General features: G+C 39.6%; 1 pseudogene; it reads right to left on the minus strand.

The window, feature by feature from the left end:
• Positions 1–236: 236 nt before the first annotated feature.
• LOC141127354 (uncharacterized) lies at positions 237–15583 on the minus strand (annotated as a pseudogene).
• Positions 15584–18094: the final 2511 nt, after the last annotated feature.

Raw genomic sequence — 18094 nt, forward strand, 5'->3', positions numbered from 1 at the left:
TCAGCTTCAACTTTGAAAAGCTCCTCTCACATGAAGCCACAGACACACAGATTGTCAGAAATATTTTTAGACATAGTGAAAGGGTTGGAAGAGATTCAATGAAGTCCTATTCTGCTATGAAGGTCAAAACTTGTAAAGCTGACCAATCTTTGACTTCTTCTAGGTTGATCTTGGCTGCTTTGAGATGTCTCCTCAGTCTGGGTATTTCTATTAACAGCTCACTCTCAGATATTTCGTCATAAAAAGTGGTCAGTTTTGGAATGGACACCTTTTAATTTTTCTTCAGTTTCATATATGAGACTCTTTGCTTGAACAGCCTCAAACATGGCTGCAACTTCCATGATGGCTCCTAATCTGATCTGGAGTTCATAATGGAAGCGATCAATACACTCAAGCATTGCCCTCTTGTTCTTGTCTTGTAGACTTATGCCTCCAGCATCACATGCCTGTTCCCCTGCCATCCTCTTCTTAAACCTGGCTCTTCTCTCTATGGCAATTCCATATTCTTTAGCTTTTAAATGTGCCTGTGTAATTGCATGTTCCACTAGGTGACTGCGCTCTTCATACAGAAAAAGTCTTAGTGACTCTAGCTTTGTCACCACCTTGTCCAGACTTAAGCATTTGGTCTGCAGGTACTGTTCTGTAACATCAACTTCTTGAAGTACATCACCCCAGAAGTACAGGTAGCACAAAAACGTAAAATCACAGACACAAGGCAGTAGACATTCTGCTGCTCCTCTTGTGTCCAAATTTTCTCAAGGATCACAAAGCGCTTTGATCGCAAACACAAACATTTCAAATTTTTCTTTGACTGACTTAACTGCAGCATGATGAGCACTCCAGCGTGTTGTTGATAATCTTTTCACTGACACTCCAATATGGTGCATTAACACATCCCATCGATGGGGGGAAGCAGCAAAAAAAAAAAAAACATTGACTGAAGAGTTCCAAAAAATGTCACACATGAAGCAATCTCAGCAAAAGAGTGCTGACCGCACAAGTTAAGTGAATGGTCCACACAGCCTTTAAAAATAGCTTTCCTGTTTTTTTCCCTGATAATGGATTGTACACCTCCATGAATTCCAGCCATAGTAGCAGCATTATCATAACCCTGACCACGACACATCATTATGTCCAGTCCATCACTCTCTAATTTTTTAAGGATATCCAAACTGAGATCAGCAGCTTTTTTCCCCTTTAACTGGAAAAATCCTAGAAACACTTCTTTTACTTCAACTTTCCTGTTCTTGATGTTCACATATCTGATCACTTCGGACATCTGATCAGTATGTGATATGTCAGGTGTGCTGTCAAACATGATTCCAAAGTACTTTGCAGACTTTATGTCCATGACAATCTTCTCCATCATGTGATTTGCCAGGACACTTCTAAACTCATTGTGAGTTTGTGGAGAAAGATATGAGACCGATACTTTAAGTTTACAGGTGCTCCGCTTCAATCTAATTAGGTGTTCTTTTAGTACTGAATCATATTTTGAAAGCATTTCAACCATCTCAAGAAAGTTCCCTTTATTGAATGAGCACTCATCTTCCTTGTGGCCACGGAATGCTAGGTTCTGCTTGGCAAGAAACAATGTGATGTCAAGCAATCTGTGTAAGATATCCCTCCACGGGGCGTGACCGGAAGTGGATGGAGGAGTGAGTGAGTGAGGAACGAGCGTGTGGGATCTCCTTATCCCCTCCGTATGACTATTTGTCTGAAAGAATAAATAATCAACTGACTTTAACCCCAGTGCCGTATACCTGCCCAACCCGGTGCCATCAGTAGGTCCGTGTACCGGCTCGCTGTCTACCCCCCGCTGTGAAGTGTCTGTATCCGGAGCCAGAACGGGACGCTCTCTCTCCCTTCTCAGTCACCATCGGGAGTCTCCGGAGGTGCTCGGACTCGATACAACTCCCGGAAATCAAGCCGCGATACGTTCTCGCGTTCTCACGGGAACACGGGTAAGGACAGCCACTGTAGGAGCTGACGTCAAGGTGTCAGCAGTGGAGGCTTGTGGAGCGCCGGCTGAACCTTTGAAAAGGACATCTGTAAACGTTCTCCTGGAGGGTGAGTTATGTGAAGGGGGGAAAAAGAAAATTGAATCGATGGGCATGTCTAAATGGAGGTACTGTCCCTCGTGGTAAATAGTTACATACACGCATTGTAGGAGGAAACTTTATAACTGATTGAAACTCTTTGGAGATGTAAATACGGGACTATAATATATTGCATTATTACATTATACTGTGCAGTATATGTTGGGATCTCCCTGGTTGGTGGAATTTTATGGAAACTTGAATACCTAAAGCTCCTTTTTCCTTGCCTGATTCTCCTTATCTGATCATTAGCTTATTTTGTACATTGTATTGGTACGATAAAAAACTTTAACAGAAGGGAGCAGAGGGATAAATGTCGGCAAAAAGGAAAGGAGACGAGCATGCCAGCATGGAGAATATGGGGCCTCAGTCACTACGCTCGGCTAAAGATAAGGATAAAGAAAAAGATAAGGATAAGGGAGCATTGTCCACAGTGGCAGGGGCAATGGCAGCAGCGGTCGCAGCAACCGCAAAATTGGAGAGAATGGTTAATGCAACAGACCATACCCCAACAAAAGGGGGGCAGCAGGTACAAAGTAAGACAGCAACAGACAGGAAGAGCCAGGGACACCTGAGCGCGCTTGCAATTGGTACTACAATCAAGAACCCTCCAACTAAAGGAGCAGGAGCGGTGGGGAAAACAATAGAAACAGTTGGTATCCAGATCCATACAACAGAAGGAGAGCCATCCCTTAAAGAAATCCTTTTAGCAATCAACTCATGTAAACAATCCTTGGGTGAAATGTCAGATCAAATGAAAGATATCAAAGAGGGGGAGATGGGCGGAGCCTAACAGAGCAGACATGCATTGTTAGAGCTCCACACCGCTGAGGAGAGAACAGAAGGACAAAGCGGAGCCTGCAGGCTCAAAAGGTATCCATTTGAACCTTTTTGCCCCAGGGAACAAACTGTGAAAGTTTGGGCAGGAAATATGGTACTGGGAGGAAACCGTGGCAGAAATAAAAATCACCTCACAAAGAGCTCACAGGCACTCACTGCAGCTGAAGCAGCTCCAGTCACCTCACAATATACAGCATCAGGGCGCTCTCACAGACAGAAAATGTCACAGCAAGACTCTCTATTTGAGTCAGATACAGAACAAATCCTCTCACAAACTTCTCCACAAGCCTCCTCAGCATCCCCAGTAATATTATTACAATTTGAAAAGATGCTTCATAAGGCTTTAAAACAAACTTCAGACCAAATAACAAACAGCCTAACCAAAGAAATAAGAGAGCTGGGAAACCGCACCGCAGCCTTAGAAATAAAAATGGATGAAATTGAAATTACAACCCAAGAAAATAGAACAGAATTGGAACAATTAAAAGAAGAGAATTTAATACTTCAAACTAAGCTCGAAGATTACGAAAATAGAGCCAGACGTTCAAACTTGCGCATAAGGGGAATACCTGAAACTGTGACAGACTTGCAATCTACTATTACTGCTCTATTACAAGAACTAAAGCCAGATATCCCTATTGAACGTTTAGAACTGGACAGAGTACACAGAGCCCTCACAGCCAAAAAGAATGATGGACCCCCACGTGATATAATCACAAAATTTCATTATTACAGAACGAAAGAACAAATACTAATTGCTGCAAGAGAAAAAAAGAAACTTAATTTTCAAGGACACAATTATCAAATTTTTGCTGACCTATCCCAACTTACTATTACTAAAAGACGATCCATGAAACCCCAACTAATGGAACTGCAACGCCACAACATTATGTATCAATGGGGCTTCCCCTTTTCAGTCAGATTTAACTACCAAGGTACAATTTACAGAAGCAGATCAGCAGATGAACTACAACAAACCCTTTTAAAATTAAATCTGACAGAACCCACAAGCAGCAACTCTCCCACACGCAGAAGAATGGCATCATCTTCACCTTCAGGCAGCACTCAGAAAATTCTAGAACAAAATGGGAATCATCATTCTCACAAAAGAGGCCGTTATGCCACATCATCCATGGACCAAGAAGATTCAATGGACTGACATCCTAATTCCTGATATCTCTTCATTTATTATACTAAGAGATGGTTCTCTATAAAAAAACTGTATTTATAACTGAATGTGACTGCATTCTGATAGTCACACACTGTGTGGGATCATGTTACATTCCAGTTATATTTCTTATTGCTTCTGATTCATATAGCCTTAGAATATATGAGTGAAATAAGGAAATTCTTGTTCAGTTATATATTATCAGGTAATAACAATAGATTTATTACTTTTTAGGACAAATATGTTCAATAATCCAGAAGTAATGGAAGCTTTTTCTTTTTTTTTCTTAAAACAAATATATTATTACCTAATTAGTTCCTAGAATTATGTTTTTGTTTATTCCAATCTGAGGCAATACAACCTCAATTTTATGAGTTAACATATCTAAACAGTTACATATGAATAAAATATGTAATTGTTTACTCTAAAAGGGTTAAAATCCCAAAATAATTCAAACTATCTTCATCAATACCAAAGTTATTAACAGTACCTTTCTAACTGAATTATTTAGCCTAGGGCAAGACTAACCATATACAACCACCCTGGAATAAATAATTTCAACAAAAACTATATTCTGCACTCCAATTAATGAAACATCATTTTGATGTCTTTTGACATAGCACTTCTCTCCTGTAAGCGGAAGATCCGTGTACCCCCATTAGCCCTCCTCATTCTCCCAACCATATTATGTGGGAGTGTGACAAAGGCACTTATTCCCCTGAGAGAGATATTTATTCTCTTTCACGGGTAAATTGTGATTACTTGCAAAAAATAATTTATACAATGTATCATCTAATCTCATATGTTTTTTGTTTACTCTTTACTCCAGAATTCACTGGTTTCTTTTCTATCTTTTCATCTCTTCAGTCCACACAGGTTGATCTGCGCAGTCAGCTCTGCATAACAAAAAGTAAGTCAAAACTATTTGATCTGTTGCCATGGCACCACTGAATATACTTTCCCTGAATGTTCAGGGAATAAATGTCCCTCAAAAAAGGACCAAAGCCTTCCGTACTTTCCATAACAAGAAGGCTCACATAGTATGCCTCCAAGAAACACACTTCACCAAAGATTCTACTCCAAAATATATTTCTCCTTTATATCAACAAATTTACACGACTTCTGCCTGTACCAAACAAAGGGGTACTCTAATTGCATTTCACCGATCCACACCATTCACCTTATCATCAGAAATTAAAGACCCAAAAGGTAGATACCTGATACTCATGGGTTATATAATGGATACAGAAATCACGGTGATTTCCTACTACGCTCCTAACAAACAACCTACACCATTCCTCTCACATATATTACAAGTGATTAATACACACAAAATAGGAACAGTGATAATGTGTGGGGATTCGAACCAGGTCCTCCTCCCATTTCTAGATAAATCACCTTTTACACCATCCAAAATAACCTCTATATTACCTTTTTCTCAACTTCTTTCCAAATACAATCTGGTAGATTTGTGGAGAGAAAGTAACCCAATGAAAAAGAAATTCACTTATTTCTCACACCCTCATCAAACCTTCACCAGAATAGATCATATTTTTCTAACAATAGGAATGCTACCAGAAATGATTGCATCAGATATAATTCCAATTCCGTGGTCTGACCATAATGCAGTATACACTACTATAGCCTCAGCCATACCAAAAGCGCATGATCCAACGTGGTACTTACCGGACATAATGCTCAAACACCCACTACATCAGATGGCCATTGAACAAGCTTTAAAGGAATACATATCAATTAATAATACAACAGACATCTCCCCAATAACACTGTGGGAAGCTCATAAGCCTGTCTTGCGTGGTACAATACAAAGACAAATGGCACTATTTAAACGGGAACGCAAAAATCTAGCAAAAAAACTAGAACTCAATTTTAATGCAGCCTACATATCATTCCAAGATAATCCATCTCAGAGTACAAAATCTCATCTGGAAAAATCTAGATTGGAATACGATCTATTTCTCACTGAGTCAGTTGATAAATCCCTCAAATGCTCCAAACACAATTTCTACATGAATACAAACAAACCAGGTACATATTTGGCTCGGGCATTAAATTCAACTAACAAATCTTTCAAACCAATACGTTTGAAATTATCAAAAAATGTTTATACTTGTAATCCAGTTAAAATAGTCCATAAATTTCACTCACATCTCGCAACTTTATACAAGACAAACAATGAATTTAATCCTACAGAGGCTGAATCCTTCTTCTCAAAAATAACCTTACCTGAGTTATCTCAGAATCAAAAAAGCAGTTTGGATGAGCCTATAACTATAGATGAAGTTGCTAACACCATAAAAGACCTAAAACTTAACAAAACACCAGGCCCAGACGGCTACACGGCTTTATACTATAAAACATTCTCAGAAATACTCTCTCCCATTCTCACTGAAACTTTTAACAAACTTCTAGATGGACATTCTTTTCGGCAAGAAACACTAATGGCAATTGTTTGTATGATCCCAAAACCCCTTTCTGATGATACTTCCTGTGTGAATTATCGGCCTATCTCTCTGTTAAACCTTGATATTAAATTATTAGCAAAAATAATAGCAAAACGCCTCAATAGCATTATAGGAAAATTAATACATAGAGATCAAGTAGGCTTCATGCCAAATAGACAGGTAGGCGATAATATACGCAGGGCAGTGTTATTGGCACATATTGCTAAAAAACGGAAAATCCCTTTATGTTTTCTATCTCTCGATATTAAGAGGGCATTTGACACAGTATCCTGGCAATATATGCAATATTCATTACAAAAATGGGGTTTTGGACCCCACTTTTTAACATGGATCAAAGCATTATATAATAAACCCAAAGCCTATATAAAATATGCTGGATACAAATCTGATGCCTTTAATATCGAAAGAGGTACCCGACAGGGTTGCCCATTATCTCCCTTATTATTTGCCCTTATACTCGAACCCATGGCCCAATACATCAGAACAAACCAAACTATAACTGGCATTGAAGTAGGAGGTATTACACACAAATTATGTATATTTGCAGACGATATATTACTTTTTCTATCATCACCACAGGTCTCTGGTCCTAACTTAATACCAGCTCTTGATGGTTTTGCAGCCCTATCCGGCCTTATGATTAATCCTAAGAAATGCCTAGTGCTTAATATTTCACTCACAAACATGGAATTGATCCCGGCTAGGGCTGTACTCCCATTCACATGGGCAGAAAAATCAATCCCATATCTTGGAATTCATTTAACAGCATCTCATTCTGACTTATTCTCAACCAATTATCCTCCTGTATTAAGACAGATCACAAATCTAATAAAACAATGGTCGCAACTTCCTTTATCCTGGATAGGGAAGATTAATGCAATCAAAATGACTATTCTACCCAAATTGCTTTATCTATTCAGAGTCCTCCCTATTCCAATTCCTTCCTATTTTTTGAGAATAGTACAAAAAAGAGCAACTTCGTTTATATGGGGCTCTTCTAAACCACGTATACCTATACACACACTACATCTTCCCAAAAATAAAGGAGGCCTGGGATACCCTAATTTTACTAACTACTACAGAGCAGCACATTTGGCCAGTCTGTCCAAATACCATGCAAAACAGGAAATCCCATTATGGGTATTTATAGAGGCTTCAGAAAATGACCCTCTATTAATATCAAACTTATTATGGCTTGATCCTAAAGACCGCTTTAAAATTCATAATCCCATAACTAAACACTTCTTATCCCTCTGGGATAAACTAAAAACCAAATATCAGTTACAATCTCCACACAATCCTCTCCTTTCTTTTATCAGAAATCCGGCCTTTTATCCGGCATGGATCTACCCAAATTCTTTTAAAGCTTGGACAACATCAGGCATTCAGACACTAAATGACTTCATAGCATCTAAATCATTCCTTTCATTCCCATCGCTTAGAGAAAAATATGATCTACCAAACTCTGAGATATTTAGATATCTCCAAATCAAAAATTTCTATACACCATTCCTAAAGGGGGATACACCATTATCCCAATTATCCATTTTTGAATCAATCTGTACAAAAGATCCATTTGCTAAAGGTACAATTTCATCACTTTATAATCAATTATATGGAGTAGCAAATCTTAATAGACCCGCTTACGTTCAGAGGTGGGAGGAGGACCTGGGACGAACTTTAGAAGACACGGACTGGTCTAACATATGGCTCACATCTAAGTCATCTTCACCCAACATCTTAGCACTGGAGACAAATTATAAAGTCCTAACTCGCTGGTACCTTGTACCCGCTAGAGTTGCAAAATATTCACCTAATACCTCAGCTCTTTGTTTTCGAGGATGCCCAGAAATAGGCACACATTTACACATATGGTGGACGTGCCCAGTAATCCAAACCTTCTGGAAGGAAGTCTTCGTGATTGCATCTAAAATATTTAAAAAAATAATACAACCAGATCCATATATAACTTTACTTAATCTAAAACCAGAATGGTTAACACTCTCTCAATTCAAACTTATGATCCAACTAATAACGGCTGCAAAACAAACAGTGGCCAAGGCATGGAAATCTCCTACATTGGTACTAGCAGAAACAATTCACAGAATGAATAATACAATGTCCCATGCTAAGATGGTAGCCATCGATCAAAATCAAATTCCAAAATTTGAAAAACTTTGGCATCCTTGGATAAAACAACAGTTCCTGTCAAACTTCAATGACTCTGTCCTGTTGCCATGGTAACAGATTAAATGACTTACAGAGACACCCATTCTAAGGCTTCAAAGAGAACTAAAAAGAATAATAAACTGACGAGCGGGACAACCTTGTGGACCATACCTCTACCTTTCTACCCTTTTTCTTCTTTCTCTTTCCTTTTCTCCACCTTACGATTAAAGCTCATTATCAGAATTTATTTGACCTAAATACACTCTACCTGTAAACAATATGTATAGTAAGTATAAATCATTTAAATACCTAAAAAAAGTAACTAAGGAAATGATATATATCTTTAATTAAGGTTTACGTGAACCCAATGTTTAATATTTGAAATTTCATGATATTTACCTATATAAACCCTACTGTAAAACAATGAGCTTACTTTATAGATCCTTGTAAACTTACTTTATGTATCTTTATAATATTGTATACTCAATAAACTTCTTTTGACAAGGAAAGATATCAAAGAAGAATTATCCTTTGTACATCATGATCTTAAGAAAACGGTAGAAAGAGTGACAGAAATGGAAGGAAGAATAAGCTTGATCGAGGATGACTTACACCCAATGAAACAGGAGATGAAGGCCCAGAAAGAACAGATAAATAGACTCACGGAAAAATTTGACGAAATGGAAAATAGACTTCGTAGAGACAATGTCAGGATAGTAGGATTGCCTGAGAAGAGTGAGGGATCAGATCCAATGGGTTTTCTGGAAAAATGGCTGATCGAAACTTTTGGAAGAGAGACATTCTCACAGCAGTTCTCTATTGAAAGACCGCACAGAGTTCCGTTTAGACCCCCTCCTCGGGGAAGCCCTCCAAGAGCCTTACTAATGAAATTTTTAAACTATAGGGATAAGGTGACCCTTCTTCGAAGGGCCAGGGAGAGAGGAAACTTATCCTTTGATGGAGCTAGGATATCAATGTACCCTGATTTTTCGCCCGAATTGCAGAAGCATAGAGCAGAATTCTGGGGAATTAAGCATAGTCTTCAAACGTTCGACGTTACATATGCTCTTCTTTACCCTGCTAGGCTCCGGGTAAATGCACTTGGAAGAAGTCAGATTTTTGAGTCTCCAGAGAGGGCGCGGGTATGGTTAGAGGAAAAGAAAGATCAGCTGTCGCCAAAATAGATAGGGTTTTAATTAGAGAGGTTTATATAGATGGGGAACGAATGTAAAATTAAAATGGATATATCTTGAATAGAGTGGGGGGGGGAATTCACACGGTTGGTTTGAATTAGGAATGAGTTTGTATTTGAATGTAGGGAGGGAGGAATGGTCGGAGGGAGGGGGGAATGAAGGTATGGGAGTAGGGGGAATAAGTTTGGTAATGGTGGAGGGGTATGAGACGGTCATTAAAAAAGCCTTCAAGGGGAACCTAGAATGGTGTGGGGGGGGGTGTTGAGGGGGGCATGGGTGGGTAAAGGATATAGAAGTAAGAAGGTACAGAATAAGGAAATGGGTAAATCACGGGATCGTAAGGAGATGTTCTTGCACAATAAATTATATATTCCCTTGCAGGGTAACACAAGATGCACAAGTAAAACACAAAATTAGTTTTAATAATTACACTAATGGTGTGAAATATGAGTAAAATCCAAGGGTTTGAAGTTATTAATGTAAGATATTTGATTAAAGGGGGGAATCTCTTTTATATTAATAGGGATAAGCACTTTAGTATTTTGGGAAGTACATGGGGAAGTGTTATTTTTTTTCTTTCCCTTTTTTTAGTGTTAAGGGGTTTTTTAATAAATTCTGATATCTATATGTATCTCCCTTTTTGTTTTCTTCCCTTTTTAATATCCTCCTTTCCATGGGGTCTGTGGACCATAAAAGATAATCCATGGTTGTGAACATTGGGTCGTGGAATGTCCGGGGGTTGGGTTCCCCTGCCAAAAGAGCAGCAGTATTTGATGTTTTGGATACATTCAAAGTTGGAATTGCCTGTCTGCAAGAGACACACCTAACAAAAGACACTAAAATTAATGTGAGGAATAGGTGATATCAGCATCAGTTCCACTCTTTGCATACCTCTTATTCAAGGGGGGTATCGGTTTTGATTGACAGCGGGGTAGCGTTCTCTTGCAGACAGTGCAAATTAGATGAAGAAGGGCGGTATGTGTACTTGCATTGTAAAATAGAGAATCTGGAATACGTACTGGCTAATATATACATCCCCCCTCCCTTTAAACTGGATATTATGTATAGCCTACTGGAATTTATAATAGACAAGCCTGAGTTACCAGTTATAGTAGTTGGGGATTTCAACGTAGTCATAGACAAGAAAGTAGATAGGCTCCCTCCAGAGAAACAAAGGCAAGGAATATAGGAAACTCGGATGAGACAATTCCTTCAGGAAGCAGGGCTGTCTGATATATGGAGAGCACGGAACCCAAGGGCATTACAGTTTTCATGCTACTCGAGCTCCTGCGCTACACTATCAAGGATAGACCTAGTATTAGGTAATGAACTAGCATCGCAAGTAATAAATGATGTAGTTTATAAACCTAGAGGAGTATCGGACCATTCTCTATTGACAGTATCGGTGAAGCCAGGACATAGGAAATAATATAGAGCTTGGAAGATGAACCCAGCCTGGCTGGAAATAATAGAGGGCCAGGAAGTGATAGTGGCTGAGCTGAAGGAATTTATAAAATTTAATGTAGATACTACATCAAGGGGAATGATGTGGGACGCATTGAAAGCATATCTGAGGGGTTTACTCATACAGAAAGTGTCAAAAATTAAAAAATCATCACGGGAGTGGGAGGAGAGGTTCAGGAGGGAGCTAGTTGAAGCAGAAAGGGAGTATACGAATGAACCTTCCCCTGAAAAACAAAGAGTGTGGGAAAATAAACAACAAATGTACAAAGATATAATAACTAGGAAGGTAGAAAATAAAAGGTTATTCCAGAAACAAATTATGTATGGGGAAGGGGAAAAAGTAGGGAAGATATTGGCTCATATAGTTAGGACCAGTTCCCCCCCGTCCATGGTCCCAACTATCAGGACCTCGAGAGGGCAGATTTCATCCCAGATAGAGGTAATTACTGAGACGTTTAAAGAATACTATAAGGGTTTGTATAAATCCCACGGGATCATGGGAGGGGAGGAAATGGATAATTTTTTTAACAATATTGACATACCGACACTAGAGGGGACAGATAAAGAAGAATTGGAGAGACCGATTACATTGGAGGAAATAAAAATGGCGGTAACAGAAATGGCCAATCAGAAATCCCCTGGCCCCGATGGTCTCCCAGTAGAGATTTATAAACAGTATGGGGAAGTGTTACTCCAGGAACTCCTTAAGGTATTTAACTGGGTGAAAGAAAAGGGGAAACTACCTACATCAATGACCGAAGCCACAATTATTGTGCTACACAAAGAGGGGAAAGATCCCTTGGAACCTGGGTCTTATAGACCCATCTCGCTACTCTGCTCAGATGTAAAGATTTTAGCAAAAGTCCTAGCTGCCAGAATAAAGAAAATAATTCATAAAGTAGTCCACCCAGACCAGACGGGATTTATCCCTCATAGAACAACTAGTATGAATATCAGGAGAGTTTTTTTGAACTTACAGATCCCCACAGAGAACATGGGCTCCAGGGCCGTTATGCTGTTAGATGTGATAAAAGCATTTGACAGCGTAGAATGGGAATACATCTGGCGGGTATTAAAGGAGTTTGGGTTTGGCCCTTCCTTCATCAATTGGGATAAAGTACTATATAATGATCCAAACACAAAAGTGAGAATAAACAACGACTACTCGACCGGGTTTCAGCTGGAGAGAGGCTCAAGGCAGGGATGCCCTTTATCTCCCATGATTTTTGCTTTAGCTATGGAACCACTAGCTATAACAGTAAGGCAAAATAGAATAATGGAAGGGTTTCGGAGGAACGGTAGAGAAGAGCGGATTGCTTTGTACGCGGACGACGTCCTTATATTTATGGGTGATATAGAAGGATCCCTGAGACAAGTGATGGATATTTTCTCAAGCTTTGGAAAAATCTCGGGTCTGTCCATAAACTGGGAGAAATCAGTACTATTGCCAATAGACCCTATTAGAGAGGGTACCCCTTTAAGTATTAGCCAGATGGAAATAGCAGAGACAACTAAATATTTGGGTATTAAAATAACTAAAGACCCAGATAATTACTTAAACAATAATTTAGTCCCCTTGCTGACGAAATTTAAAAATAAGACAGAAATATGGAAGGGCTTACCCTTATCAACAGCGGGGAGGTGTAATTTCATTAAAATGCTGTGGCTCCCCCAATTACTGTATGTGATGCATAATTCGCCAATATGGATAAGTAGGAAATGGTTTAACAAAATTGACACAATATTAAGAGACCTCATATGGAAAGGGGGGTCATCAAGGATAAGCTTACAAACCTTACAACCCCCTTCGCGAGAAGGGGGGTTAGCAGTACCTCACCCACGAAGCTATTTTTTAGCAGCCCGGTTGCAGCACTTAGGGAGGAGCCAGGTCCTTAAGGTATATAATAATGAGGGACTGCTGATTATGGGAGCTCCCCATGGGACGTGATAGAGGCACTGGAAGCTAATTCTTTTGTATATAGAACCCCTACGGTTAAATTGATAATAAAAGTCTGGAATACTATTAACACCATGAATGGAATGGGTGGTATGACTAAATACGCCCCTCTGTGGAACAATAAGAATGTACAAGAACTACAAATAATTGGGAAAATAAAAGTATGGGAGAAAAAAGGAATAAACAGACTAGCCCAGTTATATAATCAGAATACCTTAAAATCATTCCTGTCACTGAAGGAGGAATTCAATGTACCGGATCAGTCGTCCTATAATTTTATACAAATTAAGCATGCGTTAAAGGCACAGTTTGGGGATCAGGGACCATCCTGGAGTAACTCCCCCATACTTCAAAGACTGGGGGACCGGGGAGGCCACAGTGGGTCTATAGCTGAAATTTATCCACATATATGCAAAAGTAGTATAGAGACCCCGGAAAAACTTAAATGTAGAAGCAAATGGGAAGAAGACCTGGGTATAGTTTCTGATGAGCAGTGGAGGGAGATACTGGCGGGAGGACACCAAGTGTCGGTCTCACCTGCTCAGAAGATCTCACATTTAATGTTACTTCATAGGACATATTATACCCCTAAAAGGTTATTTGAATTTGGACGGAGGACTGATGCTAGATGCCCCAGATGCCAGAATGTGGGAGACTTGATGCATATGATATGGAAGTGCCCTAAATTGTTTCGTTATTGGTCTGAGATATTGGAGACTCTAAATAAGATCTTTTCCTTAGAACTTAAAATGGACCCGAAGTTATGTATTCTGGGAGTGGGAGAGAATATAGGCAGAGGGAATTCTAAAACAAAAATAGCCCGGAGATGTCTCTTCCAAGCAAGGAAGCTAATAGCACAGAGATGGCAGGCAAGAACCCCCCTCGAAGGATGAATGGATTAAAACTGTATCAGAAACAATGTGGAAGGAAAAGGCAGTATATACAAAGAGAAAGAACTTGAGGGAATTTAAAAAACTCCGGAGACCCTGGCTGGAAGAAATGGGATACCCAATGTAAGGAGATATGGAGGGATGTGACCTTACGACCTAGAAGCTAATATGGGAAGGAAAGGTTGAGAGCCTGGTTAAGATAGGGGGGGGGGGATGTGGGGCGGGGGGGTAAGAGGGGGGGGGAGAGATGAAGAGGAAGATAGATATAGGAGAGGGGTCTTGCATATTGCTTCTTAGTTATATGTATTTGCGTTCGTTTCCCTTTTTTAGCCTCCTCTCTATGTTTTTTACTCCTATTATGTATGCTTTCTTTTTTATAAACGTGATATATTTAAAACTAGGTACTTGGTAACGATGTATACTGTGAAAAATTGAATAAAGATTATCAAAATTTAAAAAAGATATCCCTCCACTTTTTCTTTTCAATCTCCATCACAGTAATAGCTCCAGCATCAATAGTTTGGTGCAGCCTAAGTCCTGCTGCCAATGTTTTCCATTTTTCAAGGCAGTTTTGGTGTTTTTCGGATGTCTCATGAATATGTACTTTCGGCTTAGCTTTCACCATTTCTGAAACCCAGTCACAAATTTGGATGTTGTATCTAGAGTACAAACGGCAAACAGTCGGCAGCAAAAACAATATAAATTCTCACTGACAGGTGAGTAAACCATCCATGACCACAGAATTTTTTCACCATTTGGCATCACCTTGTAAAACCGTTCTTTTGAAAGTTGACGCACATGTCCCTTTGTTGCAGCTTTTGCATCTTGCCTTTTTGCAACACTGAAAGGGCCCTCCTTGTTATGGAAAGAGGCACTTCCCTGTTTGATTATTTCAACCGGAACATGATCTTGAACTGGTATCTCCCAGAAAGAAACATCAGATAACATTTGGAAATCTTTCTCCTGAATGGCACTCATCTTCTTTACAGTATCATGACTGTGGCTAGAGTCACTCTCACAACTCTGTTCTGCTTCAGATTCTGCTATTTCCATTTCTTGCACTTCTGCTTCCGATTCTGCCATTTCCACTTCTTGCTCTTCTGCAAAATGCAAGCTAGCAAAAGCATTAGAAGAATCTGTTTCATGAAATGGAGACTGACAAGCAGGGTCTTTTGATGAACCCTGACCATCATCCGGTCTTTTCGCATATTGAAGCATGGATCCGGCAAGTGTTTTTATCGATTCAATTTTTGCCTCCTTTGCTTTCTTTTGCTGGGATCCACTTGGTCTCTTTGAATTATGTACTCCATGTGGCATTCCTGCAGTAAATATCAACAGATTCTGTTCAGAAATATATTCTGTATTTCAGATTATGCCTGAGAAGACCCAGTGTCATTAACCAGGCTATATGCCCTATGGCCTGCCTAGTTAATCTCAGCGATTTGATTACAATAAAGTATGATATACTCACTGGCCACTCTATTAGGTACACTTTTTCAATTTCTTGGTAACAAAAATTGCTAAACAGGCAATCACATGGTAGCAACTCAATGCATTTAGGCATCTAGACGTGGTGAAGATGAATTGTTGAAGTTCAAACTGAGCATCAGAATGGGGAAGAAAAAGGATTTAAGTGTCTTTGAACGTGACACGGTTGTTGGTGCCAGATGGGCTGGTCTAAATATTTTTTTTAAACTGCTGATCTGCTGGGATTTTCATGCACAACATCTCTCCGGTTTACAGGGAATGGTGGGAAAGAGAAAATATCCAGTGAGCAGTAGCTGTGTGGAGGAAAATGCCTTGGTGATGTCAGAGGAGAATGGGCAGACCTTGAAGCAGATGGGCTACAGCAGCAGAAGACCACACTAGGTGCTACTCCTCTCAGCTAAGAACAGGAAACTTAGGCTACAATTTGCACAGGCTCACCAAAATTGGACAATAAAAGATTGGAAAAACGTTGCCTGGTCTGATAAGTCTCAATTTCATCTGCAACATTCAGATGGTGGGGTCAGAATTTGGCACATTAATCCATCCTGCCTTGTATCACTGGTTCAGGCTGGTGGTGGTGGTGTAATAGTGAGGGGGATATTTTCTTGGCACACTTTGGGCCCATTAGTACCAAATTAGCACTGTTTAAACGCCACGGCCTACCTGAGTATTGTTGCTGACCATGTCCATCCCTTTATGACTACAGTGTACCCATCTTCTGATGGCTCCTTCCAGCAGGATAATGCACCATGTCACAAAGCTCCAATCATCTCACCACTGGACAATGAGGTCACTGTACTCCAATGGCCTCCACACTCACCACAACTCATCCAATAGAGCAACTTGGGGATGTGACCGGGAGATTTGCATCATGACCACATTTCCTTGGTGAAAATAACCCAAATCAGTGTATATTATTTAGTCTGTGGAAAGTTATAGAGTCCACAATCTATGGTATATATCTAAAAATTGATCAATCCTGATGTATTGTTGGCCTATTTCATTTCTTGAGACCTGAAAACACCAGGACAGTACAAATACACCCCAAATGACCTTTTTATAAAGCAGAAAGTCTGATGTATTTAGTAAGAGTATAATTATATATAACAATTTTAGCGTAATCAACTCCAGTGAGCTGAGTGACAGACCTAGACACTGCTACTGGAATTGATTACAATAAAATATATATATATATATATATATATATATATATATATATATATATATATATATAAGAAAATTTGGCTACACATTTATCACATTATTACAGTACAATGTGTGCTAATTTTTTTCAAACTTTTGAGGCCTACGGCTTGTCTAATCAATCCAGACACTATTCAATCCCAGTGCCAGGCCTACTGTCATTGGGATTGATTCACTAAAATATTACATATCATAAGTAAACTATAATATATTATGGCTAATTATTAAAGTGCACAGAATTTTTTCACACATCCTTTTTGGATGGTCCCATTACACATTGAATGCAGGGGCGGCGCCAGGTGGGTACTTGGGGGTGCTCAAGCCTCCCCAAAAATTATTTAAGCACCCCCAAAATCCACATGGTAGTATTGGTAGATGTTAGTGTTTTTTTGTTTGTTTTTTCCTTGCCTGCGTGTTCTCTATTGCTGCCTGGAAGCTGGGGACTCTGGGGAAGCCGATAATCTTTAGCTAGACCCGGCACAAATTTTAGAGCCGTATGGATATCCACCTCTCTGCTGCCTCTTCAGCCAATGGTCAAGACTGTACCCGCCCCTTCCCCCAGCCCGTCTTCTGTGATTTCTGGGAAGAGGAGATTCGGCAGCTGGGGAGAAAGAGGGGAGAGGAGAGGACACAGCCTGCTATGGGGGACACATTCCTCAGCCCCAGCACTGAGAAACAGTGAGTTGTGTTTGTCTGCACTGCTGCCAGCATGGAGAGAACAAGCTGATTTCTACAGTGTGGGAAGGTTAGCAGAGGAGAACAAGATGGTTTATCTATCCATCCTGTATTCTGGCACCTGCATTCCTCTCTGCCAGCACAGGTCATATGGTTCTTAGAGACTGACAAGTAGAAAATGCAGGATTTGTAGTTATCCATCTATCCATTCATTCACTCACTCATCCATCTATCCATTTATTTATCCATCTATCCATCCATTCATCTATCCTTTCATTTACTCATCCATCCATTCACTCACCCATCCATGCATCTGTACATTCACTCATCCATCCATTCATGTATCCATTCATTCAGTCATCCATCCATTCATTCAACTATTCATCTATCCATTCATTCACTCATTAATCCATTCATCTATCCATTCATTTACTCATTAATCCATTCATCTATCCATTCATT

Source organism: Aquarana catesbeiana, linkage group LG02, assembly GCF_042186555.1.
Source record: "Aquarana catesbeiana isolate 2022-GZ linkage group LG02, ASM4218655v1, whole genome shotgun sequence".
Lineage (NCBI taxonomy): Eukaryota > Metazoa > Chordata > Amphibia > Anura > Ranidae > Aquarana > Aquarana catesbeiana.